Source organism: Lissotriton helveticus, chromosome 2_1 (assembly GCF_964261635.1).
Source record: "Lissotriton helveticus chromosome 2_1, aLisHel1.1, whole genome shotgun sequence".
Taxonomy (NCBI): Eukaryota; Metazoa; Chordata; class Amphibia; order Caudata; family Salamandridae; genus Lissotriton; species Lissotriton helveticus.
The window spans coordinates 2,048,335,177-2,048,361,635 of record NC_136059.1 but is presented as its reverse complement, the minus strand read 5'-3'; positions in this window follow the sequence as shown (position 1 = coordinate 2,048,361,635).

Sequence of the window (26,459 nt, the reverse complement as noted above, 5' to 3'; positions counted from 1 at the left end):
TCAGAGAGCAGTTGGGGGTGTGGCACGCAAACTTCGGTGGAAGCCTCTGAGGAAGATAGCAATTGAAACGCGTCAGGTGATTCGAAGTTTCTGCATATCCTACCCACCTGCGTGTGCAGTTTGTACCTAACAATAAAGGTTACGGGTCAAACCTTCTCTGTTGCTTGAGTGCTCCTTCTTTTGGTAGCGGACCCAGAAGCATTAATACATAGCGGCAGCCCAGCCCCGAGGGTGCACCATCCTGTTTAAGACGGGGGCCATGAGATGGGATGTTACATACCTCGACTGTGGAGCAACGGAGCTGGATCAAAACTGCAACGCTAGTGGAGGCTCATCCAGAGTCTAGGGGCTCATACAGAGCAGCAGTTAAGACAGTGCGTTCATCTATGGACTTTAATGACTTCAACATCCACAATGCTCAGGGGCGTGGAATGCCCAATCAGAGAGCAGTTGGGGGTGTGGCACGCAAACTTCAGTGGAAGCCTCTGAGGAAGATAGAAATTGAAACGAGTCAGTTGATTCGAAGTTTCTGCATATCCCGCCCACCTGCATGTGCAGTTTGTACCTAACAATAAAGGTTACGGATCAAACCTTCTCTGTTGCTTGAGTGCTCCTTCATTTGGTGGCGGACCCAGGAGCATTAATACATAGCAGCAGCCCAGCCACGAGGGTGCACCATCCTGTTTAAGACAGGGGCCATGAGATGGGATGTTACCTACCTCGACTGTGGAGCAACGGAGCTGGATCAAAACTGCAACGCTAGTGGAGGCTCATCCAGAGTCTAGGGGCTCATACAGAGCAGCAGTTAAGACAGTGCATTCATCTATGGACTTTAATGACTTCAACATCCACAATGGTCAGGGGCGTGGAATGCCCAATCAGAGAGCAGTTGGGGGGTGGCACGCAAACTTCGGTGGAAGCCTCTGAGGAAGATAGCAATTGAAACGCGTCAGGTGATTCGAAGTTTCTGCATATCCCGCCCACCTGCGTGTGCAGTTTGTACCTAACAATAAAGGTTACGGGTCAAACCTTCTCTGTTGTTTGAGTGCTCCTTCATTTGGTGGCGGACCCAGGAGCATTAATACATAGCGGCAGCACAGCCGCGAGGGTGCACCATCCTGTTTAAGACGGGGGCCATGAGATGGGATGTTACCTACCTCAACTGTGGAGCAACGGAGCTGGATCAAAACTGCAACGCTAGTGGAGGCTCATCCAGAGTCTTGGGGCTCATACAGAGCAGCAGTTAAGACAGTGCGTTCATCTATGGACTTTAATGACTTCAACATCCACAATGCTCAGGGGCGTGGAATGCCCAATCAGAGAGCAGTTGGGGGTGTGGCACGCAAACTTCGGTGGAAGCATCTGAGGAAGATAGCAATTGAAACGCGTCAGGTGATTCGAAGTTTTTGCATATCCTGCCCACCTGCGTGTGCAGTTTGTACCTAACAATAAAGGTTACGGGTCAAACCTTCTCTGTTGCTTGAGTGCTCCTTCATTTGGTGGCGGACCCAGGAGCATTAATACATAGCGGCAGCCCAGCCGCGAGGGTGCACCATCCTGTTTAAGACAGGGGCCATGAGATGGGATGTTACCTACCTCGACTGTGGAGCAACGGAGCTGGATCAAAACTGCAACGCTAGTGGAGGCTCATCCAGAGTGTAGGGGCTCATACAGAGCAGCAGTTAAGACAGTGCGTTCATCTATGGACTTTAATGACTTCAACATCCACAATGCTCAGGGGCGTGGAATGCCCAATCAGAGAGCAGTTGGGGGTGTGGCACGCAAACTTCGGTGGAAGCCTCTGAGGAAGATAGCAATTGAAACGCGTCAGGTGATTCGAAGTTTCTGCGTATCCCGCCCACCTGCGCGTGCAGTGTGTACCTAACAATAAAGGTTACGGGTCAAACCTTCTCTGTTGCTTGAGTGCTCCTTCATTTTGTGGCGGACCCAGGAGCATTAATACATAGCGGCAGCCCAGCCTCGAGGGTGTACCATCCTGTTTAAGGCGGGGGCCATGAGATGGGATGTTACATACCTCGACTGTGGAGCAACGGAGCTGGATCAAAACTGCAACGCTAGTGGAGGCTCATCCAGAGTCTAGGGGCTCATACAGAGCAGCAGTTAAGACAGTGCGTTCATCTATGGACTTTAATGACTTCAGCATCCACAATGCTCAGGGGCGTGGAATGCCCAATCAGAGAGCAGTTGGGGGTGTGGCACGCAAACTTCGGTGGAAGCCTCTGAGGAAGATAGCAATTGAAACGCGTCAGGTGATTCGAAGTTTCTGCATATCCTGCCCACCTGCGTGTGCAGTTTGTACCTAACAATAAAGGTTACGGGTCAAACCTTCTCTGTTGCTTGAGTGCTCCTTCATTTGGTGGCGGACCCAGGAGCATTAATACATAGCGGCAGCCCAGCCGCGAGGGTGCACCATGCTGTTTAAGACGGGGGCCATGAGATGGGATGTTACCTACCTCGACTGTGGAGCAACGGAGCTGGATCAAAACTGCAACGCGAGTGGAGGCTCATCCAGAGTCTAGGGGCTCATACAGAGCAGCAGTTAAGACAGTGCGTTCATCTATGGACTTTAATGACTTCAATATCCACAATGCTCAGGGGCGTGGAATGCCCAATCAGAGAGCAGTTGGGGGTGTGGCACGCAAACTTCGGTTGAAGCCTCTGAGGAAGATAGCAATTGAAACGCGTCAGGTGATTCGAAGTTTCTGCATATCCCGCCCACCTGCGTGTGCAGTTTGTACCTAACAATAAAGGTTACGGGTCAAACCTTCTCTGTTGCTTGAGTGCTCCTTCATTTGGTGGCGGACCCAGGAGCATTAATACATAGTGGCAGCCCAGCCGCGAGGGTGCACCATCCTGTTTAAGACAGGGGCCATGAGATGGGATGTTACATACCTCGACTGTGGCGCAACGGAGCTGGATCAAAACTGCAACGCTAGTGGAGGCTAATCCAGAGTCTAGGGGCTCATACAGAGCAGCAGTTAAGACAGTGCGTTCATCTATGGACTTTAATGACTTCAACATCCCCAATGCTCAGGGGCGTGAAATGCCCAATCAGAGAGCAGTTGGGGGTGTGGCACGCAAACTTCGGTGGAAGCCTCTGAGGAAGATAGCAATTGAAACGCGTCAGGTGATTCGAAGTTTCTGCATATCCCGCCCACCTGCGTGTGCAGTTTGTACCTAACAATAAAGGTTACGGGTCAAACCTTCTCTGTTGTTTGAGTGCTCCTTCATTTGGTGGCGGACCCAGGAGCATTAATACATAGCGGCAGCCCAGCCGCGAGGGTGCACCATCCTGTTTAAGATGGGGGCCATGAGATGGGATGTTACCTACCTCGACTGTGTAGCAACGGAGCTGGATCAAAAATGCAAGACTAGTGGAGCCTCATCCAGAGTCTAGGGGCTCATACAGAGCAGCAGTTAAGACAGTGCGTTCATCTATGGACTTTAATGACTTCAACATCCACAATGCTCAGGGGCGTGGAATGCCCAATCAGAGAGCAGTTGGGGGTGTGGCACGCAAACTTCGGTGGAAGCCTCTGAGGAAGATAGCAATTGAAACACGTCAGGTGATTCGAAGTTTCTGCATATCCAGCCCACCTGCGTGTGCACTTTATACCTAACAATAAAGGTTACGGGTCAAACCTTCTCTGTTGCTTGAGTGCTCCTTCATTTGGTGGCGGACCCAGGAGCATTAATACATAGCGGCAGCCCAGCCGCGAGGGTGCACCATCCTGTTTAATACGGGGGCCATGAGATGGGATGTTACCTACCTCGACTGTGGAGCAAGGGAGCTGGATCAAAACTGCAACGCTAGTGGAGGCTCATCCAGAGTCTAGGGGCTCATACAGAGCAGCAGTTAAGACAGTGCGTTCATCTATGGACTTTAATGACTTCAACATCCACAATGCTCAGGAGCGTGGAATGCCCAATCAGAGAGCAGTTGGGGGTGTGGCACGCAAACTTCGGTGGAAGCCTCTGAGGAAGATAGCAATTGAAACGCGTCAGGTGATTCGAAGTTTCTGCATATCCTACCCACCTGCGTGTGCAGTTTGTACCTAACAATAAAGGTTACGGGTCAAACCTTCTCTGTTGCTTGAGTGCTCCTTCTTTTGGTAGCGGACCCAGAAGCATTAATACATAGCGGCAGCCCAGCCCCGAGGGTGCACCATCCTGTTTAAGACGGGGGCCATGAGATGGGATGTTACATACCTCGACTGTGGAGCAACGGAGCTGGATCAAAACTGCAACGCTAGTGGAGGCTCATCCAGAGTCTAGGGGCTCATACAGAGCAGCAGTTAAGACAGTGCGTTCATCTATGGACTTTAATGACTTCAACATCCACAATGCTCAGGGGCGTGGAATGCCCAATCAGAGAGCAGTTGGGGGTGTGGCACGCAAACTTCAGTGGAAGCCTCTGAGGAAGATAGAAATTGAAACGAGTCAGTTGATTCGAAGTTTCTGCATATCCCGCCCACCTGCATGTGCAGTTTGTACCTAACAATAAAGGTTACGGATCAAACCTTCTCTGTTGCTTGAGTGCTCCTTCATTTGGTGGCGGACCCAGGAGCATTAATACATAGCAGCAGCCCAGCCACGAGGGTGCACCATCCTGTTTAAGACAGGGGCCATGAGATGGGATGTTACCTACCTCGACTGTGGAGCAACGGAGCTGGATCAAAACTGCAACGCTAGTGGAGGCTCATCCAGAGTCTAGGGGCTCATACAGAGCAGCAGTTAAGACAGTGCATTCATCTATGGACTTTAATGACTTCAACATCCACAATGGTCAGGGGCGTGGAATGCCCAATCAGAGAGCAGTTGGGGGGTGGCACGCAAACTTCGGTGGAAGCCTCTGAGGAAGATAGCAATTGAAACGCGTCAGGTGATTCGAAGTTTCTGCATATCCCGCCCACCTGCGTGTGCAGTTTGTACCTAACAATAAAGGTTACGGGTCAAACCTTCTCTGTTGTTTGAGTGCTCCTTCATTTGGTGGCGGACCCAGGAGCATTAATACATAGCGGCAGCACAGCCGCGAGGGTGCACCATCCTGTTTAAGACGGGGGCCATGAGATGGGATGTTACCTACCTCAACTGTGGAGCAACGGAGCTGGATCAAAACTGCAACGCTAGTGGAGGCTCATCCAGAGTCTTGGGGCTCATACAGAGCAGCAGTTAAGACAGTGCGTTCATCTATGGACTTTAATGACTTCAACATCCACAATGCTCAGGGGCGTGGAATGCCCAATCAGAGAGCAGTTGGGGGTGTGGCACGCAAACTTCGGTGGAAGCATCTGAGGAAGATAGCAATTGAAACGCGTCAGGTGATTCGAAGTTTTTGCATATCCTGCCCACCTGCGTGTGCAGTTTGTACCTAACAATAAAGGTTACGGGTCAAACCTTCTCTGTTGCTTGAGTGCTCCTTCATTTGGTGGCGGACCCAGGAGCATTAATACATAGCGGCAGCCCAGCCGCGAGGGTGCACCATCCTGTTTAAGACAGGGGCCATGAGATGGGATGTTACCTACCTCGACTGTGGAGCAACGGAGCTGGATCAAAACTGCAACGCTAGTGGAGGCTCATCCAGAGTGTAGGGGCTCATACAGAGCAGCAGTTAAGACAGTGCGTTCATCTATGGACTTTAATGACTTCAACATCCACAATGCTCAGGGGCGTGGAATGCCCAATCAGAGAGCAGTTGGGGGTGTGGCACGCAAACTTCGGTGGAAGCCTCTGAGGAAGATAGCAATTGAAACGCGTCAGGTGATTCGAAGTTTCTGCGTATCCCGCCCACCTGCGCGTGCAGTGTGTACCTAACAATAAAGGTTACGGGTCAAACCTTCTCTGTTGCTTGAGTGCTCCTTCATTTTGTGGCGGACCCAGGAGCATTAATACATAGCGGCAGCCCAGCCTCGAGGGTGTACCATCCTGTTTAAGGCGGGGGCCATGAGATGGGATGTTACATACCTCGACTGTGGAGCAACGGAGCTGGATCAAAACTGCAACGCTAGTGGAGGCTCATCCAGAGTCTAGGGGCTCATACAGAGCAGCAGTTAAGACAGTGCGTTCATCTATGGACTTTAATGACTTCAGCATCCACAATGCTCAGGGGCGTGGAATGCCCAATCAGAGAGCAGTTGGGGGTGTGGCACGCAAACTTCGGTGGAAGCCTCTGAGGAAGATAGCAATTGAAACGCGTCAGGTGATTCGAAGTTTCTGCATATCCCGCCCACCTGCGTGTGCAGTTTGTACCTAACAATAAAGGTTACAGGTCAAACCTTCTCTGTTGCTTGAGTGCTCCTTCATTTGGTGGCGGACCCAGGAGCATTAATACATAGCGGCAGCCCAGCCGCGAGGGTGCACCATCCTGCTTAAGACGGGGGCCATGAGATGGGATGTTACCTACCTCGACTGTGGAGCAACGGAGCTGGATCAAAACTGCAACGCTAGTGGAGGCTCATCCAGAGTCTAGGGGCTCATACAGAGCAGCAGTTAAGACAGTGCGTTCATCTATGGACTTTAATGACTTCAACATCCACAATGCCCAGGGGCGTGGAATGCCCAATCAGAGAGCAGTTGGGGGTGTGGCACGCAAACTTCGGTGGAAGCCTCTGAGGAAGATAGCAATTGAAACGCGTCAGGTGATACGAAGTTTCTGCATATCCCGCCCACCTGCGTGTGCAGTTTGTACCTAACAATAAAGGTTACAGGTGTCAAACCTTCTCTGTTGCTTGAGTGCTCCTTTATTTGGTGGCGGACCCAGGAGCATTAATACATAGCGGCAGCCCAGCCGCGAGGGTGCACCATCCTGTTTAAGACGGGGGCCATGAGATGGGATGTTACATACCTCGACTGTGGAGCAACGGAGCTGGATCAAAACTGCAACGCTAGTGGAGGCTCATCCAGAGTCTAGGGGCTCACACAGAGCAGCAGTTAAGACAGTGCGTTCATCTATGGACTTTAATGACTTCAACATCCACAATGCTCAGGGGCGTGGAATAGCCAATCAGAGAGCAGTTGGGGGGGTGGCATGCAAACTTTGGTGGAAGCCTCTGAGGAAGATAGCAATTGAAACACGTCAGGTGATTCGAAGTTTCTGCATATCCCGCCCACCTGCGTGTGCAGTTTGTACCTAACAATAAAGGTTATGGGTCAAACCTTCTCTGTTGCTTGAGTGCTCCTTCATTTGGTGGCGGACCCAGGAGCATTAATACATAGCGACAGCCCAGCCGCGAGGGTGCACCATCCTGTTTAAGACAGGGGCCATGAGATGGGATGTTACCTACCTCGACTGTGGAGCAACGGAGCTGGATCAAAACTGCAACGCTAGTGCAGGCTCATCCAGAGTCTAGGGGCTCATACAGAGCAGCAGTTAAGACAGTGCGTTCATCTATGGACTTTAATGACTTTAACATCCACAATGCTCAGGGGCGTGGAATGCCCAATCAGAGAGCAGTTGGGGGTGTGGCACGCAAACTTCGGTGGAAGCCTCTGAGGAAGATAGCAATTGAAACGCGTCAGGTGATTCGAAGTTTCTGCATATCCCGCCCACCTGCGTGTGCAGTTTGTACCTAACAATAAAGGTTACAGGTCAAACCTTCTCTGTTGCTTGAGTGCTCCTTCATTTGGTGGCGGACCCAGGAGCATTAATACATAGCGGCAGCCCAGCCGCGAGGGTGCACCATCCTGTTTAAGACGGGGGCCATGAGATGGGATGTTACCTACCTCGACTGTGGAGCAACGGAGCTGGATCAAAACTGCAACGCTAGTGGAGGCTCATCCAGAGTCTAGGGGCTCATACAGAGCAGCAGTTAAGACAGTGCGTTCATCTATGGACTTTAATGACTTCAACATCCACAATGCTCAGGGGCGTGGAATGCCCAATCAGAGAGCAGTTGGGGCTGTGGCACGCAAACTTCGGTGGAAGCCTCTGAGGAAGATAGCAATTGAAACGCGTCAGGTGATTCGAAGTTTCTGCATATCCCGCCCACCTGCGTGTGCAGTTTGTACCTAACAATAAAGGTTACGGGTCAAACCTTCTCTGTTGTTTGAGTGCTCCTTCATTTGGTGGCGGACCCAGGAGCATTAATACATAGCGGCAGCCCAGCCGCGAGGGTGCACCATCCTGTTTAAGATGGGGGCCATGAGATGGGATGTTACCTACCTCGACTGTGGAGCAACGGAGCTGGATCAAAACTGCAACGCTAGTGGAGGCTCATCCAGAGTCTAGGGGCTCATACAGAGCAGCAGTTAAGACAGTGCGTTCATCTATGGACTTTAATGACTTCAATATCCACAATGCTCAGGGGCGTGGAATGCCCAATCAGAGAGCAGTTGGGGGTGTGGCACGCAAACTTCGGTTGAAGCCTCTGAGGAAGATAGCAATTGAAACGCGTCAGGTGATTCGAAGTTTCTGCATATCCCGCCCACCTGCGTGTGCAGTTTGTACCTAACAATAAAGGTTACGGGTCAAACCTTCTCTGTTGCTTGAGTGCTCCTTCATTTGGTGGCGGACCCAGGAGCATTAATACATAGTGGCAGCCCAGCCGCGAGGGTGCACCATCCTGTTTAAGACAGGGGCCATGAGATGGGATGTTACATACCTCGACTGTGGCGCAACGGAGCTGGATCAAAACTGCAACGCTAGTGGAGGCTAATCCAGAGTCTAGGGGCTCATACAGAGCAGCAGTTAAGACAGTGCGTTCATCTATGGACTTTAATGACTTCAACATCCCCAATGCTCAGGGGCGTGAAATGCCCAATCAGAGAGCAGTTGGGGGTGTGGCACGCAAACTTCGGTGGAAGCCTCTGAGGAAGATAGCAATTGAAACGCGTCAGGTGATTCGAAGTTTCTGCATATCCCGCCCACCTGCGTGTGCAGTTTGTACCTAACAATAAAGGTTACGGGTCAAACCTTCTCTGTTGTTTGAGTGCTCCTTCATTTGGTGGCGGACCCAGGAGCATTAATACATAGCGGCAGCCCAGCCGCGAGGGTGCACCATCCTGTTTAAGATGGGGGCCATGAGATGGGATGTTACCTACCTCGACTGTGTAGCAACGGAGCTGGATCAAAAATGCAAGACTAGTGGAGGCTCATCCAGAGTCTAGGGGCTCATACAGAGCAGCAGTTAAGACAGTGCGTTCATCTATGGACTTTAATGACTTCAACATCCACAATGCTCAGGGGCGTGGAATGCCCAATCAGAGAGCAGTTGGGGGTGTGGCACGCAAACTTCGGTGGAAGCCTCTGAGGAAGATAGCAATTGAAACACGTCAGGTGATTCGAAGTTTCTGCATATCCAGCCCACCTGCGTGTGCACTTTATACCTAACAATAAAGGTTACGGGTCAAACCTTCTCTGTTGCTTGAGTGCTCCTTCATTTGGTGGCGGACCCAGGAGCATTAATACATAGCGGCAGCCCAGCCGCGAGGGTGCACCATCCTGTTTAATACGGGGGCCATGAGATGGGATGTTACCTACCTCGACTGTGGAGCAAGGGAGCTGGATCAAAACTGCAACGCTAGTGGAGGCTCATCCAGAGTCTAGGGGCTCATACAGAGCAGCAGTTAAGACAGTGCGTTCATCTATGGACTTTAATGACTTCAACATCCACAATGCTCAGGAGCGTGGAATGCCCAATCAGAGAGCAGTTGGGGGTGTGGCACGCAAACTTCGGTGGAAGCCTCTGAGGAAGATAGCAATTGAAACGCGTCAGGTGATTCGAAGTTTCTGCATATCCTACCCACCTGCGTGTGCAGTTTGTACCTAACAATAAAGGTTACGGGTCAAACCTTCTCTGTTGCTTGAGTGCTCCTTCTTTTGGTAGCGGACCCAGAAGCATTAATACATAGCGGCAGCCCAGCCCCGAGGGTGCACCATCCTGTTTAAGACGGGGGCCATGAGATGGGATGTTACATACCTCGACTGTGGAGCAACGGAGCTGGATCAAAACTGCAACGCTAGTGGAGGCTCATCCAGAGTCTAGGGGCTCATACAGAGCAGCAGTTAAGACAGTGCGTTCATCTATGGACTTTAATGACTTCAACATCCACAATGCTCAGGGGCGTGGAATGCCCAATCAGAGAGCAGTTGGGGGTGTGGCACGCAAACTTCAGTGGAAGCCTCTGAGGAAGATAGAAATTGAAACGAGTCAGTTGATTCGAAGTTTCTGCATATCCCGCCCACCTGCATGTGCAGTTTGTACCTAACAATAAAGGTTACGGATCAAACCTTCTCTGTTGCTTGAGTGCTCCTTCATTTGGTGGCGGACCCAGGAGCATTAATACATAGCAGCAGCCCAGCCACGAGGGTGCACCATCCTGTTTAAGACAGGGGCCATGAGATGGGATGTTACCTACCTCGACTGTGGAGCAACGGAGCTGGATCAAAACTGCAACGCTAGTGGAGGCTCATCCAGAGTCTAGGGGCTCATACAGAGCAGCAGTTAAGACAGTGCATTCATCTATGGACTTTAATGACTTCAACATCCACAATGGTCAGGGGCGTGGAATGCCCAATCAGAGAGCAGTTGGGGGGTGGCACGCAAACTTCGGTGGAAGCCTCTGAGGAAGATAGCAATTGAAACGCGTCAGGTGATTCGAAGTTTCTGCATATCCCGCCCACCTGCGTGTGCAGTTTGTACCTAACAATAAAGGTTACGGGTCAAACCTTCTCTGTTGTTTGAGTGCTCCTTCATTTGGTGGCGGACCCAGGAGCATTAATACATAGCGGCAGCACAGCCGCGAGGGTGCACCATCCTGTTTAAGACGGGGGCCATGAGATGGGATGTTACCTACCTAAACTGTGGAGCAACGGAGCTGGATCAAAACTGCAACGCTAGTGGAGGCTCATCCAGAGTCTTGGGGCTCATACAGAGCAGCAGTTAAGACAGTGCGTTCATCTATGGACTTTAATGACTTCAACATCCACAATGCTCAGGGGCGTGGAATGCCCAATCAGAGAGCAGTTGGGGGTGTGGCACGCAAACTTCGGTGGAAGCATCTGAGGAAGATAGCAATTGAAACGCGTCAGGTGATTCGAAGTTTTTGCATATCCTGCCCACCTGCGTGTGCAGTTTGTACCTAACAATAAAGGTTACGGGTCAAACCTTCTCTGTTGCTTGAGTGCTCCTTCATTTGGTGGCGGACCCAGGAGCATTAATACATAGCGGCAGCCCAGCCGCGAGGGTGCACCATCCTGTTTAAGACAGGGGCCATGAGATGGGATGTTACCTACCTCGACTGTGGAGCAACGGAGCTGGATCAAAACTGCAACGCTAGTGGAGGCTCATCCAGAGTGTAGGGGCTCATACAGAGCAGCAGTTAAGACAGTGCGTTCATCTATGGACTTTAATGACTTCAACATCCACAATGCTCAGGGGCGTGGAATGCCCAATCAGAGAGCAGTTGGGGGTGTGGCACGCAAACTTCGGTGGAAGCCTCTGAGGAAGATAGCAATTGAAACGCGTCAGGTGATTCGAAGTTTCTGCGTATCCCGCCCACCTGCGCGTGCAGTGTGTACCTAACAATAAAGGTTACGGGTCAAACCTTCTCTGTTGCTTGAGTGCTCCTTCATTTTGTGGCGGACCCAGGAGCATTAATACATAGCGGCAGCCCAGCCTCGAGGGTGTACCATCCTGTTTAAGGCGGGGGCCATGAGATGGGATGTTACATACCTCGACTGTGGAGCAACGGAGCTGGATCAAAACTGCAACGCTAGTGGAGGCTCATCCAGAGTCTAGGGGCTCATACAGAGCAGCAGTTAAGACAGTGCGTTCATCTATGGACTTTAATGACTTCAGCATCCACAATGCTCAGGGGCGTGGAATGCCCAATCAGAGAGCAGTTGGGGGTGTGGCACGCAAACTTCGGTGGAAGCCTCTGAGGAAGATAGCAATTGAAACGCGTCAGGTGATTCGAAGTTTCTGCATATCCTGCCCACCTGCGTGTGCAGTTTGTACCTAACAATAAAGGTTACGGGTCAAACCTTCTCTGTTGCTTGAGTGCTCCTTCATTTGGTGGCGGACCCAGGAGCATTAATACATAGCGGCAGCCCAGCCGCGAGGGTGCACCATGCTGTTTAAGACGGGGGCCATGAGATGGGATGTTACCTACCTCGACTGTGGAGCAACGGAGCTGGATCAAAACTGCAACGCTAGTGGAGGCTCATCCAGAGTCTAGGGGCTCATACAGAGCAGCAGTTAAGACAGTGCGTTCATCTATGGACTTTAATGACTTCAATATCCACAATGCTCAGGGGCGTGGAATGCCCAATCAGAGAGCAGTTGGGGGTGTGGCACGCAAACTTCGGTTGAAGCCTCTGAGGAAGATAGCAATTGAAACGCGTCAGGTGATTCGAAGTTTCTGCATATCCCGCCCACCTGCGTGTGCAGTTTGTACCTAACAATAAAGGTTACGGGTCAAACCTTCTCTGTTGCTTGAGTGCTCCTTCATTTGGTGGCGGACCCAGGAGCATTAATACATAGTGGCAGCCCAGCCGCGAGGGTGCACCATCCTGTTTAAGACAGGGGCCATGAGATGGGATGTTACATACCTCGACTGTGGCGCAACGGAGCTGGATCAAAACTGCAACGCTAGTGGAGGCTAATCCAGAGTCTAGGGGCTCATACAGAGGAGCAGTTAAGACAGTGCGTTCATCTATGGACTTTAATGACTTCAACATCCCCAATGCTCAGGGGCGTGAAATGCCCAATCAGAGAGCAGTTGGGGGTGTGGCACGCAAACTTCGGTGGAAGCCTCTGAGGAAGATAGCAATTGAAACGCGTCAGGTGATTCGAAGTTTCTGCATATCCCGCCCACCTGCGTGTGCAGTTTGTACCTAACAATAAAGGTTACGGGTCAAACCTTCTCTGTTGTTTGAGTGCTCCTTCATTTGGTGGCGGACCCAGGAGCATTAATACATAGCGGCAGCCCAGCCGCGAGGGTGCACCATCCTGTTTAAGATGGGGGCCATGAGATGGGATGTTACCTACCTCGACTGTGTAGCAACGGAGCTGGATCAAAAATGCAAGACTAGTGGAGCCTCATCCAGAGTCTAGGGGCTCATACAGAGCAGCAGTTAAGACAGTGCGTTCATCTATGGACTTTAATGACTTCAACATCCACAATGCTCAGGGGCGTGGAATGCCCAATCAGAGAGCAGTTGGGGGTGTGGCACGCAAACTTCGGTGGAAGCCTCTGAGGAAGATAGCAATTGAAACACGTCAGGTGATTCGAAGTTTCTGCATATCCAGCCCACCTGCGTGTGCACTTTATACCTAACAATAAAGGTTACGGGTCAAACCTTCTCTGTTGCTTGAGTGCTCCTTCATTTGGTGGCGGACCCAGGAGCATTAATACATAGCGGCAGCCCAGCCGCGAGGGTGCACCATCCTGTTTAATACGGGGGCCATGAGATGGGATGTTACCTACCTCGACTGTGGAGCAAGGGAGCTGGATCAAAACTGCAACGCTAGTGGAGGCTCATCCAGAGTCTAGGGGCTCATACAGAGCAGCAGTTAAGACAGTGCGTTCATCTATGGACTTTAATGACTTCAACATCCACAATGCTCAGGAGCGTGGAATGCCCAATCAGAGAGCAGTTGGGGGTGTGGCACGCAAACTTCGGTGGAAGCCTCTGAGGAAGATAGCAATTGAAACGCGTCAGGTGATTCGAAGTTTCTGCATATCCTACCCACCTGCGTGTGCAGTTTGTACCTAACAATAAAGGTTACGGGTCAAACCTTCTCTGTTGCTTGAGTGCTCCTTCTTTTGGTAGCGGACCCAGAAGCATTAATACATAGCGGCAGCCCAGCCCCGAGGGTGCACCATCCTGTTTAAGACGGGGGCCATGAGATGGGATGTTACATACCTCGACTGTGGAGCAACGGAGCTGGATCAAAACTGCAACGCTAGTGGAGGCTCATCCAGAGTCTAGGGGCTCATACAGAGCAGCAGTTAAGACAGTGCGTTCATCTATGGACTTTAATGACTTCAACATCCACAATGCTCAGGGGCGTGGAATGCCCAATCAGAGAGCAGTTGGGGGTGTGGCACGCAAACTTCAGTGGAAGCCTCTGAGGAAGATAGAAATTGAAACGAGTCAGTTGATTCGAAGTTTCTGCATATCCCGCCCACCTGCATGTGCAGTTTGTACCTAACAATAAAGGTTACGGATCAAACCTTCTCTGTTGCTTGAGTGCTCCTTCATTTGGTGGCGGACCCAGGAGCATTAATACATAGCAGCAGCCCAGCCACGAGGGTGCACCATCCTGTTTAAGACAGGGGCCATGAGATGGGATGTTACCTACCTCGACTGTGGAGCAACGGAGCTGGATCAAAACTGCAACGCTAGTGGAGGCTCATCCAGAGTCTAGGGGCTCATACAGAGCAGCAGTTAAGACAGTGCATTCATCTATGGACTTTAATGACTTCAACATCCACAATGGTCAGGGGCGTGGAATGCCCAATCAGAGAGCAGTTGGGGGGTGGCACGCAAACTTCGGTGGAAGCCTCTGAGGAAGATAGCAATTGAAACGCGTCAGGTGATTCGAAGTTTCTGCATATCCCGCCCACCTGCGTGTGCAGTTTGTACCTAACAATAAAGGTTACGGGTCAAACCTTCTCTGTTGTTTGAGTGCTCCTTCATTTGGTGGCGGACCCAGGAGCATTAATACATAGCGGCAGCACAGCCGCGAGGGTGCACCATCCTGTTTAAGACGGGGGCCATGAGATGGGATGTTACCTACCTCAACTGTGGAGCAACGGAGCTGGATCAAAACTGCAACGCTAGTGGAGGCTCATCCAGAGTCTTGGGGCTCATACAGAGCAGCAGTTAAGACAGTGCGTTCATCTATGGACTTTAATGACTTCAACATCCACAATGCTCAGGGGCGTGGAATGCCCAATCAGAGAGCAGTTGGGGGTGTGGCACGCAAACTTCGGTGGAAGCATCTGAGGAAGATAGCAATTGAAACGCGTCAGGTGATTCGAAGTTTTTGCATATCCTGCCCACCTGCGTGTGCAGTTTGTACCTAACAATAAAGGTTACGGGTCAAACCTTCTCTGTTGCTTGAGTGCTCCTTCATTTGGTGGCGGACCCAGGAGCATTAATACATAGCGGCAGCCCAGCCGCGAGGGTGCACCATCCTGTTTAAGACAGGGGCCATGAGATGGGATGTTACCTACCTCGACTGTGGAGCAACGGAGCTGGATCAAAACTGCAACGCTAGTGGAGGCTCATCCAGAGTGTAGGGGCTCATACAGAGCAGCAGTTAAGACAGTGCGTTCATCTATGGACTTTAATGACTTCAACATCCACAATGCTCAGGGGCGTGGAATGCCCAATCAGAGAGCAGTTGGGGGTGTGGCACGCAAACTTCGGTGGAAGCCTCTGAGGAAGATAGCAATTGAAACGCGTCAGGTGATTCGAAGTTTCTGCGTATCCCGCCCACCTGCGCGTGCAGTGTGTACCTAACAATAAAGGTTACGGGTCAAACCTTCTCTGTTGCTTGAGTGCTCCTTCATTTTGTGGCGGACCCAGGAGCATTAATACATAGCGGCAGCCCAGCCTCGAGGGTGTACCATCCTGTTTAAGGCGGGGGCCATGAGATGGGATGTTACATACCTCGACTGTGGAGCAACGGAGCTGGATCAAAACTGCAACGCTAGTGGAGGCTCATCCAGAGTCTAGGGGCTCATACAGAGCAGCAGTTAAGACAGTGCGTTCATCTATGGACTTTAATGACTTCAGCATCCACAATGCTCAGGGGCGTGGAATGCCCAATCAGAGAGCAGTTGGGGGTGTGGCACGCAAACTTCGGTGGAAGCCTCTGAGGAAGATAGCAATTGAAACGCGTCAGGTGATTCGAAGTTTCTGCATATCCCGCCCACCTGCGTGTGCAGTTTGTACCTAACAATAAAGGTTACAGGTCAAACCTTCTCTGTTGCTTGAGTGCTCCTTCATTTGGTGGCGGACCCAGGAGCATTAATACATAGCGGCAGCCCAGCCGCGAGGGTGCACCATCCTGCTTAAGACGGGGGCCATGAGATGGGATGTTACCTACCTCGACTGTGGAGCAACGGAGCTGGATCAAAACTGCAACGCTAGTGGAGGCTCATCCAGAGTCTAGGGGCTCATACAGAGCAGCAGTTAAGACAGTGCGTTCATCTATGGACTTTAATGACTTCAACATCCACAATGCCCAGGGGCGTGGAATGCCCAATCAGAGAGCAGTTGGGGGTGTGGCACGCAAACTTCGGTGGAAGCCTCTGAGGAAGATAGCAATTGAAACGCGTCAGGTGATACGAAGTTTCTGCATATCCCGCCCACCTGCGTGTGCAGTTTGTACCTAACAATAAAGGTTACAGGTGTCAAACCTTCTCTGTTGCTTGAGTGCTCCTTTATTTGGTGGCAGACCCAGGAGCATTAATACATAGCGGCAGCCCAGCCGCGAGGGTGCACCATCCTGTTTAAGACGGGGGCCATGAGATGGGATGTTACATACCTCGACTGTGGAGCAACGGAGCTGGATCAAAACTGCAACGCTAGTGGAGGCTCATCCAGAGTCTAGGGGCTCACACAGAGCAGCAGTTAAGACAGTGCGTTCATCTATGGACTTTAATGACTTCAACATCCACAATGCTCAGGGGCGTGGAATAGCCAATCAGAGAGCAGTTGGGGGGGTGGCATGCAAACTTTGGTGGAAGCCTCTGAGGAAGATAGCAATTGAAACACGTCAGGTGATTCGAAGTTTCTGCATATCCCGCCCACCTGCGTGTGCAGTTTGTACCTAACAATAAAGGTTATGGGTCAAACCTTCTCTGTTGCTTGAGTGCTCCTTCATTTGGTGGCGGACCCAGGAGCATTAATACATAGCGACAGCCCAGCCGCGAGGGTGCACCATCCTGTTTAAGACAGGGGCCATGAGATGGGATGTTACCTACCTCGACTGTGGAGCAACGGAGCTGGATCAAAACTGCAACGCTAGTGCAGGCTCATCCAGAGTCTAGGGGCTCATACAGAGCAGCAGTTAAGACAGTGCGTTCATCTATGGACTTTAATGACTTTAACATCCACAATGCTCAGGGGCGTGGAATGCCCAATCAGAGAGCAGTTGGGGGTGTGGCACGCAAACTTCGGTGGAAGCCTCTGAGGAAGATAGCAATTGAAACGCGTCAGGTGATTCGAAGTTTCTGCATATCCCGCCCACCTGCGTGTGCAGTTTGTACCTAACAATAAAGGTTACAGGTCAAACCTTCTCTGTTGCTTGAGTGCTCCTTCATTTGGTGGCGGACCCAGGAGCATTAATACATAGCGGCAGCCCAGCCGCGAGGGTGCACCATCCTGTTTAAGACGGGGGCCATGAGATGGGATGTTACCTACCTCGACTGTGGAGCAACGGAGCTGGATCAAAACTGCAACGCTAGTGGAGGCTCATCCAGAGTCTAGGGGCTCATACAGAGCAGCAGTTAAGACAGTGCGTTCATCTATGGACTTTAATGACTTCAACATCCACAATGCTCAGGGGCGTGGAATGCCCAATCAGAGAGCAGTTGGGGCTGTGGCACGCAAACTTCGGTGGAAGCCTCTGAGGAAGATAGCAATTGAAACGCGTCAGGTGATTCGAAGTTTCTGCATATCCCGCCCACCTGCGTGTGCAGTTTGTACCTAACAATAAAGGTTACGGGTCAAACCTTCTCTGTTGTTTGAGTGCTCCTTCATTTGGTGGCGGACCCAGGAGCATTAATACATAGCGGCAGCCCAGCCGCGAGGGTGCACCATCCTGTTTAAGATGGGGGCCATGAGATGGGATGTTACCTACCTCGACTGTGGAGCAACGGAGCTGGATCAAAACTGCAATGCTAGTGGAGGCTCATCCAGAGTCTAGGGGCTCATACAGAGCAGCAGTTAAGACAGTGCGTTCATCTATGGACTTTAATGACTTCAACATCCACAATGCTCAGGGGCGTGGAATGCCCAATCAGAGAGCAGTTGGGGGTGTGGCACGCAAACTTCGGTGGAAGCCTCTGAGGAAGATAGCAATTGAAACACGTCAGGTGATTCGAAGTTTCTGCATATCCAGCCCACCTGCGTGTGCACTTTATACCTAACAATAAAGGTTACGGGTCAAACCTTCTCTGTTGCTTGAGTGCTCCTTCATTTGGTGGCGGACCCAGGAGCATTAATACATAGCGGCAGCCCAGCCGCGAGGGTGCACCATCCTGTTTAATACGGGGGCCATGAGATGGGATGTTACCTACCTCGACTGTGGAGCAAGGGAGCTGGATCAAAACTGCAACGCTAGTGGAGGTTCATCCAGAGTCTAGGGGCTCATACAGAGCAGCAGTTAAGACAGTGCGTTCATCTATGGACTTTAATGACTTCAACATCCACAATGCTCAGGGGCGTGGAATGCCCAATCAGAGAGCAGTTGGGGGTATGGCACGCAAACTTCGGTGGAAGCCTCTGAGGAAGATAGCAATTGAAACGCGTCAGGTGATTCGAAGTTTCTGCATATCCAGCCCACCTGCGTGTGCAGTTTGTACCTAACAATAAAGGTTACGGGTCAAACCTTCTCTGTTGCTTGAGTGCTCCTTCATTTGGTGGCGGACCCAGGAGCATTAATACATAGCGGCAGCCCAGCCGCGAGGGTGCACCATCCTGTTTAAGACGGGGGCCATGAGATGGGATGTTACCTACCTCGACTGTGGAGCAACGGAGCTGGATCAAAACTGCAACGCTAGTGGAGGCTCATCCAGAGTCTAGGGGCTCATACAGAGCAGCAGTTAAGACAGTGCGTTCATCTATGGACTTTAATGACTTCAACATCCACAATGCTCAGGGGCGTGGAATGCCCAATCAGAGAGCAGTTGGGGGTGTGGCACGCAAACTTCAATGGAAGCCTCTGAGGAAGATAGCAATTGAAATGCGTCAGGTGATTCGAAGTTTCTGCATATCCCGCCCACCTGCGCGTGCAGTTTGTACCTAACAATAAAGGTTACGGGTCAAACCTTCTCTGTTGCTTGAGTGCTCCTTCATTTGGTGGCGGACCCAGGAGCATTAATACATAGCGGCAGCCCAGCCGCGAGGGTGCACCATGCTGTTTAAGACGGGGGCCATGAGATGGGATGTTACCTACCTCGACTGTGGAGCAACGGAGCTGGATCAAAACTGCAACGCTAGTGGAGGCTCATCCAGAGTCTAGGGGCTCATACAGAGCAGCAGTTAAGACAGTGCGTTCATCTATGGACTTTAATGACTTCAACATCCACAATGCTCAGGGGCGTGGAATGCCCAATCAGAGAGCAGTTGGGGCTGTGGCACGCAAACTTCGGTGGAAGCCTCTGAGGAAGATAGCAATTGAAACGCGTCAGGTGATTCGAAGTTTCTGCATATCCCGCCCACCTGCGTGTGCAGTTTGTACCTAACAATAAAGGTTACGGGTCAAACCTTCTCTGTTGTTTGAGTGCTCCTTCATTTGGTGGCGGACCCAGGAGCATTAATACATAGCGGCAGCCCAGCCGCGAGGGTGCACCATCCTGTTTAAGATGGGGGCCATGAGATGGGATGTTACCTACCTCGACTGTGGAGCAACGGAGCTGGATCAAAACTGCAATGCTAGTGGAGGCTCATCCAGAGTCTAGGGGCTCATACAGAGCAGCAGTTAAGACAGTGCGTTCATCTATGGACTTTAATGACTTCAACATCCACAATGCTCAGGGGCGTGGAATGCCCAATCAGAGAGCAGTTGGGGGTGTGGCACGCAAACTTTGGTGGAAGCCTCTGAGGAAGATAGCAATTGAAACACGTCAGGTGATTCGAAGTTTCTGCATATCCAGCCCACCTGCGTGTGCACTTTATACCTAACAATAAAGGTTACGGGTCAAACCTTCTCTGTTGCTTGAGTGCTCCTTCATTTGGTGGCGGACCCAGGAGCATTAATACATAGCGGCAGCCCAGCCGCGAGGGTGCACCATCCTGTTTAATACGGGGGCCATGAGATGGGATGTTACCTACCTCGACTGTGGAGCAAGGGAGCTGGATCAAAACTGCAACGCTAGTGGAGGTTCATCCAGAGTCTAGGGGCTCATACAGAGCAGCAGTTAAGACAGTGCGTTCATCTATGGACTTTTTAATGACTTCAACATCCACAATGCTCAGGGGCGTGGAATGCCCAATCAGAGAGCAGTTGGGGGTATGGCACGCAAACTTCGGTGGAAGCCTCTGAGGAAGATAGCAATTGAAACGCGTCAGGTGATTCGAAGTTTCTGCATATCCAGCCCACCTGCGTGTGCAGTTTGTACCTAACAATAAAGGTTACGGGTCAAACCTTCTCTGTTGCTTGAGTGCTCCTTCATTTGGTGGCGGACCCAGGAGCATTAATACATAGCGGCAGCCCAGCCGCGAGGGTGCACCATCCTGTTTAAGACGGGGGCCATGAGATGGGATGTTACCTACCTCGACTGTGGAGCAACGGAGCTGGATCAAAACTGCAACGCTAGTGGAGGCTCATCCAGAGTCTAGGGGCTCATACAGAGCAGCAGTTAAGACAGTGCGTTCATCTATGGACTTTAATGACTTCAACATCCACAATGCTCAGGGGCGTGGAATGCCCAATCAGAGAGCAGTTGGGGGTGTGGCACGCAAACTTCAATGGAAGCCTCTGAGGAAGATAGCAATTGAAATGCGTCAGGTGATTCGAAGTTTCTGCATATCCCGCCCACCTGCGCGTGCAGTTTGTACCTAACAATAAAGGTTACGGGTCAAACCTTCTCTGTTGCTTGAGTGCTCCTTCATTTTGTGGCGGACCCAGGAGCATTAATACATAGCGGCAGCCCAGCCGCGAGGGTGCACCATCCTGTTTAAGACGGGGGCCATGACATGGGATGTTACATACCTCGACTGTGGAGCAACAGAGCTGGATCAAAACTGCAACGCTAGTGGAGGCTCATCCAGAGTCTAGGGGCTCATACAGAGCAGCAGTTAAGACAGTGCGTTCATCTATGGACTTTAATGACTTCAACATCCACAATGCTCAGGGGCGTGGAATGCCCAATCAGAGAGCAGTTGGCGGTGTGGCACGCAAACTTCGGTGGAAGCCTCTGAGGAAGATAGCAATTGAAACGCGTCAGGTGATTCGAAGTTTCTGCATATCCTGCCCACCTGCGTGTGCAGTTTGTACCTAACAATAAAGGTTACGGGTCAAACCTTCTCTGTTGCTTGAGTGCTCCTTCATTTGGTGGCGGACCCAGGAGCATTAATACATAGCGGCAGCCCAGCCGCGAGGGTGCACCATGCTGTTTAAGACGGGGGCCATGAGATGGGATGTTACCTACCTCGACTGTGGAGCAACGGAGCTGGATCAAAACTGCAACGCTAGTGGAGGCTCATCCAGAGTCTAGGGGCTCATACAGAGCAGCAGTTAAGACAGTGCGTTCATCTATGGACTTTAATGACTTCAATATCCACAATGCTCAGGGGCGTGGAATGCCCAATCAGAGAGCAGTTGGGGGTGTGGCACGCAAACTTCAATGGAAGCCTCTGAGGAAGATAGCAATTGAAATGCGTCAGGTGATTCGAAGTTTCTGCATATCCCGCCCACCTGCGCGTGCAGTTTGTACCTAACAATAAAGGTTACGGGTCAAACCTTCTCTGTTGCTTGAGTGCTCCTTCATTTTGTGGCGGACCCAGGAGCATTAATACATAGCGGCAGCCCAGCCGCGAGGGTGCACCATCCTGTTTAAGACGGGGGCCATGACATGGGATGTTACATACCTCGACTGTGGAGCAACAGAGCTGGATCAAAACTGCAACGCTAGTGGAGGCTCATCCAGAGTCTAGGGGCTCATACAGAGCAGCAGTTAAGACAGTGCGTTCATCTATGGACTTTAATGACTTCAACATCCACAATGCTCAGGGGCGTGGAATGCCCAATCAGAGAGCAGTTGGCGGTGTGGCACGCAAACTTCGGTGGAAGCCTCTGAGGAAGATAGCAATTGAAACGCGTCAGGTGATTCGAAGTTTCTGCATATCCTGCCCACCTGCGTGTGCAGTTTGTACCTAACAATAAAGGTTACGGGTCAAACCTTCTCTGTTGCTTGAGTGCTCCTTCATTTGGTGGCGGACCCAGGAGCATTAATACATAGCGGCAGCCCAGCCGCGAGGGTGCACCATGCTGTTTAAGACGGGGGCCATGAGATGGGATGTTACCTACCTCGACTGTGGAGCAACGGAGCTGGATCAAAACTGCAACGCTAGTGGAGGCTCATCCAGAGTCTAGGGGCTCATACAGAGCAGCAGTTAAGACAGTGCGTTCATCTATGGACTTTAATGACTTCAATATCCACAATGCTCAGGGGCGTGGAATGCCCAATCAGAGAGCAGTTGGGGGTGTGGCACGCAAACTTCGGTTGAAGCCTCTGAGGAAGATAGCAATTGAAACGCGTCAGGTGATTCGAAGTTTCTGCATATCCCGCCCACCTGCGTGTGCAGTTTGTACCTAACAATAAAGGTTACGGGTCAAACCTTCTCTGTTGCTTGAGTGCTCCTTCATTTGGTGGCGGACCCAGGAGCATTAATACATAGTGGCAGCCCAGCCGCGAGGGTGCACCATCCTGTTTAAGACAGGGGCCATGAGATGGGATGTTACCTACCTCGACTGTGGCGCAACGGAGCTGGATCAAAACTGCAACGCTAGTGGAGGCTAATCCAGAGTCTAGGGGCTCATACAGAGCAGCAGTTAAGACAGTGCGTTCATCTATGGACTTTAATGACTTCAACATCCCCAATGCTCAGGGGCGTGAAATGCCCAATCAGAGAGCAGTTGGGGGTGTGGCACGCAAACTTCGGTGGAAGCCTCTGAGGAAGATAGCAATTGAAACGCGTCAGGTGATTCGAAGTTTCTGCATATCCCGCCCACCTGCGTGTGCAGTTTGTACCTAACAATAAAGGTTACGGGTCAAACCTTCTCTGTTGTTTGAGTGCTCCTTCATTTGGTGGCGGACCCAGGAGCATTAATACATAGCGGCAGCCCAGCCGCGAGGGTGCACCATCCTGTTTAAGATGGGGGCCATGAGATGGGATGTTACCTACCTCGACTGTGTAGCAACGGAGCTGGATCAAAAATGCAAGACTAGTGGAGGCTCATCCAGAGTCTAGGGGCTCATACAGAGCAGCAGTTAAGACAGTGCGTTCATCTATGGACTTTAATGACTTCAACATCCACAATGCTCAGGGGCGTGGAATGCCCAATCAGAGAGCAGTTGGGGGTGTGGCACGCAAACTTCGGTGGAAGCCTCTGAGGAAGATAGCAATTGAAACACGTCAGGTGATTCGAAGTTTCTGCATATCCAGCCCACCTGCGTGTGCACTTTATACCTAACAATAAAGGTTACGGGTCAAACCTTCTCTGTTGCTTGAGTGCTCCTTCATTTGGTGGCGGACCCAGGAGCATTAATACATAGCGGCAGCCCAGCCGCGAGGGTGCACCATCCTGTTTAATACGGGGGCCATGAGATGGGATGTTACCTACCTCGACTGTGGAGCAAGGGAGCTGGATCAAAACTGCAACGCTAGTGGAGGCTCATCCAGAGTCTAGGGGCTCATACAGAGCAGCAGTTAAGACAGTGCGTTCATCTATGGACTTTAATGACTTCAACATCCACAATGCTCAGGAGCGTGGAATGCCCAATCAGAGAGCAGTTGGGGGTGTGGCACGCAAACTTCGGTGGAAGCCTCTGAGGAAGATAGCAATTGAAACGCGTCAGGTGATTCGAAGTTTCTGCATATCCTACCCACCTGCGTGTGCAGTTTGTACCTAACAATAAAGGTTACGGGTCAAACCTTCTCTGTTGCTTGAGTGCTCCTTCTTTTGGTAGCGGACCCAGAAGCATTAATACATAGCGGCAGCCCAGCCCCGAGGGTGCACCATCCTGTTTAAGACGGGGGCCATGAGATGGGATGTTACATACCTCGACTGTGGAGCAACGGAGCTGGATCAAAACTGCAACGCTAGTGGAGGCTCATCCAGAGTCTAGGGGCTCATACAGAGCAGCAGTTAAGACAGTGCGTTCATCTATGGACTTTAATGACTTCAACATCCACAATGCTCAGGGGCGTGGAATGCCCAATCAGAGAGCAGTTGGGGGTGTGGCACGCAAACTTCAGTGGAAGCCTCTGAGGAAGATAGAAATTGAAACGAGTCAGTTGATTCGAAGTTTCTGCATATCCCGCCCACCTGCATGTGCAGTTTGTACCTAACAATAAAGGTTACGGATCAAACCTTCTCTGTTGCTTGAGTGCTCCTTCATTTGGTGGCGGACCCAGGAGCATTAATACATAGCAGCAGCCCAGCCACGAGGGTGCACCATCCTGTTTAAGACAGGGGCCATGAGATGGGATGTTACCTACCTCGACTGTGGAGCAACGGAGTTGGATCATAACTGCAACGCTAGTGGAGGCTCATCCAGAGTCTAGGGGCTCATACAGAGCAGCAGTTAAGACAGTGCGTTCATCTATGGACTTTAATGACTTCAACATCCACAATGCTCAGGGGCGTGGAATGTCCAATCAGAGAGCAGTTGGGAGTGTGGCACGCAAACTTCGGTGGAAGCCTCTGAGGAAGATAGCAATTGAAACGCGTCAGGTGATTCGAAGTTTCTGCATATCCCGCCTACCTGCGTGTGGAGTTTGTACCTAACAATAAAGGTTACGGGTCAAACCTTCTCTGTTGCTTGAGTGCTCCTTCATTTGGTGGCGGACCCAGGAGCATTAATACATAGCGGCAGCCCAGCCGCGAGGGTGCACCATCCTATTTAGGACGGGGGCCATGAGACTGGATGTTACCTACCTCGACTGTGGCGCAACGGAGCTGGATCAAAACTGCAATGCTAGTGGAGGCTCATCCAGAGTCTAGGGGCTCATACAGAGCAGCAGCTAAGATAGTGCGTTCATCTATGGACTTTAATGACTTCAACATCCACAATGCTCAGGGGCGTGGAATGCCCAATCAGAGAGCAGTTGGGGGTGTGGCACGCAAACTTCGGTGGAAGCCTCTGAGGGAGATAGCAATTGAAACGCGTCAGGTGATTCGAAGTTTCTGCATATCCCGCCCACCTGCGTGTGCAGTTTGTACCTAACAATAAAGGTTACGGGTCAAACCTTCTCTGTTGCTTGAGTGCTCCTTCATTTGGTGGCGGACCCAGGAGCATTAATACATAGCGGCAGCCCAGTCGCGAGGGTGCACCATCCTGTTTAAGACGGGGGCCATGAGTTGGGATTTTACCTACCTCGACTGTGGAGCAACGGAGCTGGATCAAAACTGCAACGCTAGTGGAGGCTCATCCAGAGTCTAGGGGCTCATACAGAGCAGCAGTTAAGACAGTGCGTTCATCTATGGACTTTATTGACTTCAACATCCACAATGCTCAGGGGCGTGGAATGCCCAATCAGAGAGCAGTTGGGGGTGTGGCATGCAAACTTCGGTGGAAGCCTCTGAGGAAGATAGCAATTGAAACGCGTCAGGTGATTCGAAGTTTCTGCATATCCCGCCCACCTGCGTGTGCAGTTTGTACCTAACAATAAAGGTTACGGGTCAAACCTTCTCTGTTGCTTGAGTGCTCCTTCATTTGGTGGCGGACCCAGGAGCATTAATACATAGCGGCAGCCCAGCCGCGAGGGTGCACAATCCTGTTTAAGACAGGGGCCATGAGATGGGATGTTACCTACCTCGACTATGGAGTAACGGAGCTGGATCAAAACTGCAACGCTAGTGGAGGCTCATCCAGAGTCTAGGGGCTCATACAGAGCAGCAGTTAAGACAGTGCGTTCATCTATGGACTTTAATGACTTCAACATCCACAATGCTCAGGGGCGTGGAATGCCCAATCAGAGAGCAGTTGGGGGTGTGGCACGCAAACTTCGGTGGAAGCCTCTGAGGAAGATAGCAATTGAAACGCATTAGGTGATTCGAAGTTTCTGCATATCCCGCCCACCTGCGTGTGCAGTTTGTACCTAACAATAGAGGTTACGGGTCAAACCTTCTCTGTTGCTTGAGTGCTCCTTCATTTGGTGGCGGACCCAGGAGCATTAATACATAGCGGCAGCCCAGCCGCGAGGGTGCACCATCCTGTTTAAGACGGGGGCCTTGAGATGGGATGTTACATACCTCGACTGTGGAGCAACGGAGCTGGATCAAAACTGCAACGCTAGTGGAGGCTCATACAGAGTCTAGGGGCTCATACAGAGCAGCAGTTAAGACAGTGCGTTCATCTATGGACTTTAATGACTTCAACATCCACAATGCTCAGGAGCGTGGAATGCCCAATCAGAGAGCAGTTGGGGGTGTGGCACGCAAACTTCGGTGGAAGCCTCTGAGGAAGATAGCAATTGAAACGCATCAGGTGATTAGAAGTTTCTGCATATCCCGCCCACCTGCGTGTGC